Source organism: Echinops telfairi, unplaced genomic scaffold (assembly GCF_000313985.2).
Source record: "Echinops telfairi isolate 266 unplaced genomic scaffold, ASM31398v2 ScPeMD7_1;HRSCAF=3_0, whole genome shotgun sequence".
Lineage (NCBI taxonomy): Eukaryota > Metazoa > Chordata > Mammalia > Afrosoricida > Tenrecidae > Echinops > Echinops telfairi.
The window spans coordinates 23382676-23386933 of record NW_022103896.1 but is presented as its reverse complement, the minus strand read 5'-3'; positions in this window follow the sequence as shown (position 1 = coordinate 23386933).

The window sequence follows — 4258 nt, the reverse complement described above, 5'->3', positions numbered from 1 at the left end:
CAATGCTGTGGCATAATCAATAAAACACAAATAAACGTCTTTCTGGTAGTCTCTACTTTCAGCCAAAATTCATCTGATGTCAGCAATGATAGCCCTTTTTCCACATCCTTTTCTGCATCTGGTCTGAACTTCTGGCAGCTCCCTGTCAATGTACTGCTGCAACCATTGTTGGCTGTTCTTCAACAAAATTTTACTTGCATGTGATATTAATGATATTGTTCTATAATTTGAGCATTCTATTGGGTCACCTTTCTTCAGAATAGGTACAAATATGAATCTCTTCCCGTCAGTTTGCCAGGTACCATATACACTCATGTATAGGCCAAGTTTTTCAGCATATTGTTTTATGCAGCTTTTGTGGTAAAATTGTGCCTCAGCTAATATTTGGGTCAGCTTATATTCAAGTATATACGGTAGCTATCTTCCAAAGTTTTTGCATAGAAGTGTGAGTGCTTCCAGTGCTTCATCAGTTTGTTGAAACATTTCAATTGGTAATCCCTCAGTTCCTGAAGCCTTGGTTTTGGCTAATGCTTTCAGTGCAGCTTGGATTTCTTCCTTCATTAACATTGGTCCTTGCTCATATGCTACCTCTTGAAGTGGTTGAATGGCATTAGTTCTTTTTGATACAATGACTGTGTTTTCTCCATCTTCTTTGATGCTTCTGGAATTATTCAATATTTTTCCCATAGAATATTTCAATATTACAACTCAAGCCTTGAATTTTTTTATTCACTTCTGTCTGTTTAAGATATGCTGGATGTGTACTTCCTTTTTGGTTGTCTAACTTTAGGTCTTTGCATATATCATTGTAATACTTTACTTTATCTTCTTATTTATTTATTTGTTAGTAAAACATCATTTTATTGGGGGCTCTTACAGTTCTTTTTTTTTTTTTTGTATAAGAAAGAGCTTTATATAAAAGAGCAATTGTTTATTGAGAAACATCCAGCCCAGTTCAGATCAAGTCCATAAGTCAAATATTAGCCCATATGTCCAAAACTAGTTCATAAATCCTCTTTAGACTCATGCAGTCATGCAAGAATGCAGGAAAATCACAGGCCAGTGGGTTGAAGTCTTGTAGATCTAGTGATATTGGAAGAATCTTAGCAGCTGGTGTGGGTCTCCGCTTGGCTTCTCCAGTTCCAGGGCTCTGGCTCCATCAGTGTGTCTCCATGTGGTTTATCAACAGGAATATGTAGCAGAAAGAGGATGTGTCCCACCTCCAGGGAGGAAAACAGGAGAGTTCCCAGAATCCTCAGAAGGTCATCCCCACGCAGAGGCCTCATTGGCTGTGACCGGATTGATAGGCTAGACTCCACCCCATTGCAAGTTGACAGATTATGTAACTGTCACACACATCTTTGGAGACTGAAAGAAAAAATGACTATAAACTGGCATGAAATCTCTTTGGGTTAATGGAAATAAGATGGATGTAATGGTTAGATTTTATTTCAGCTTAATGGTACCTGTGCGGTTGTAGGGGTAGAGTCCAAACTGCCCATCAGTTACAGCCGGATGATGCCTCCTTTGGGTGTGTGGCCTTTTATTGCGAGACACTGGGAACTTGTTTTTCTTTTTTTTTTCTTTTTTTTCTTTTTTTTTTTTTTAACATTTTATTAGGGGCTCATACAACTGTTATCCCAATCCATACACACATCAATTGTGTAAAGCACATTTGTACATCGTTTCTCAAAACATTTTCTCTCCATTTAAACTCCTGACATTAGGTCCTCATTTTTCCCCTCCCTCCCCACTCCCCCCTCCCACATGAGCCCTTGATAGTTTATAAATGGGTATTTTGTCATATCTTGCCCTGTCCGACGTCTCCCTTCACCCACTTTTTGGTTGTCTGTCTCCCAGGGAGGAGGTCACACACAGTTCCATGTAATCGGTTCCCTCTTTTCCTACCCATTCTCCCTTTACCCTCCCTGTTTTGCCACTCACACCACTGGTCCTATAGGGCTCATCCATCCTGGATTCCCTGTATTTTCAGTTCCTATCTGTACCAGTGCTCTTACAGTTCTTATAACAATCCATACATCAATTGTATCAAGCATATTTGTACATATGTTGCCATAATTATTTTCTAAACATTTACTCTCTATTGAGCCCTTGGTATCAGCTCCTCTTTTTCCCTTCCTCCCCACCCCCATGAACCCATGAGAAATTTTAAATAATTATTATTTCATATTCAGCTTCCCTTTGAAACTTTCTGTTGATCTCTTTTACTTCATTTTTTCCACTTGCCTCACTTACTCTACAATTAAAAACAAGTGTCACAGTCTCTTCTGACATCCATTTTGATCTTTTCTTTATTTCCTATACTTTTATGACATTTTGCTTCCTTTATGTATGATGTTCTTGACGTCATCCCACAGCTCCTCAGGTCTTCTGTGTTTAATACAATAAGAGGATTCTTGATATAGTCTCGAAATTCAGGTGGGATGTACTCAAGGTCATAGTTTCCTTCAAGGACTTACGTACTTTAATTTTCTTTAGCTTCAACCAGAACTTACATAAGAGCAATTGATGTTCTGTTCCCCAGTTGGTCCTTGGCGTCTTTTTAGCTGCTGATATTGAGCTTCTCCATTGTCTCTTCCCATAGAAGTTGTCCATTTGATTTCTGGGTACTCTGTCTGGTGAAGGCCATATGGATAGTCATTGCTGGTTGTTGTTGTTGCACAAAGTTGTTTGCTATGAACAAGTTGTTGGTCTTGCAAAATTTTATCTTGAAATATCAAGTTTCATTTCTATCAGCAAGGCTATATTTTCCAACTGCTGTTACTTCTTCTGTGTTTCCAACTTTTGCATTTTAATCACCAATAATTATCAATGCATCTTGATTGCATGTTTGATCAATTTCAGGCTGAAGACGTTGATAGAAATTTTCAATTTATTCATCACTAGTTTTAGTGGTTGTTGCATACTATTGAATAATTGTTGTATTGATTAGATTTCTTTATTTGAGTGTATATATTATCCTATCACAGATAGCACTCAACTTCTAGAAAGATCTTGAAATGCTCTTTTGATGATGATTGCAACTCCATTCCTCCTCAATCTGTCATTCTTAGCACAGTAAATCCTATGACAGCCTGATTCAAAATGGCCAATAGCAGTCCTTGTCAGTTCACTAACACTTAGAACAATCTTCACGCATTCCATTTCATTTTTGATGATCGAATTTTCCTAGATTCATTCTTTATACATTCCAAGTTCCAATAGTTAATTGATGCCTGTAGTTTCTTCTCATTGTGAGTTATGCCCCATCAACAAACGAAGGTCCCAACGGCTTTGCTCCTGAAGGCTTCATTCCTGAAGACTTTATGCCTCTTTGTCATTATGATAGATTCTGCTTTGAGAAGGCTGTTCTTCCTCAATCGTATTTTGAGTGCCTTCCATTCTGAGAGGCTCATCTTCCAGTATTCTCTGTGATAATTCTCAACGTCTATTCAGTAGGCCTTCAGTATCTGACAATGTTCTACTGCTATCCATAGATTTTTGGTGGCTACTTCCATGGGAGAAAGATGAGGCAGTCTGTTCCTGTAAAGATCTGCAGCTTTGGAAACCTACAGGGGAGTTCTATTCAGCCTGGAGGGTTGTTATGAGTCAGAAGTAATGCAGTGGCAGTAGTTTTGTTTTTCAATTTATCACTATGGAAAAACCTCAAAAAGAACACTGAATGAAAAACAATCAAGTGACAAATTATTCCATCCACTCCCACAGGCCCACCGTCACCAAGTTGATTCCAATTTATAGCAACCCTATAGGGCAGTGTAGAATTTTCCATAGGGTCTCAAAGCTCTCATCTGTCTTGGCGCAGATAGCCACATCTCTTTTCCAAGGGAGGACTGGAGGGCTCAAACACTGAAGTTAAGGAGCTTAACATGTAACCAATTACACCACTTCATCTCCATTATTATACACTATGATGATATTCATGTGATTTTTTAAAATTAAGAACATGTATGTAATCTTTATATCTGTAGTAACTTATTGCAGAGTTGATAGAAATGCATACCAACATCAAGAGGACAGTTAGTTCTAGAGAGAACATTGACGGAGCAAAGCAAGAAGATTAATTTCAGGGCTCAAGGTTTAGCTAAACTGATGAGGTTTTACTCTCTTAAGAAAATTCCAAAGAAAACATAATACATTTATAATTTTAAAATAGGTAGGTGGTATGTTTTTGGGGGGGGGTTTGGTGTGTGTTTTTATAAATATTTCATGGTTTTTAGAAATATTATAAAGAAACATC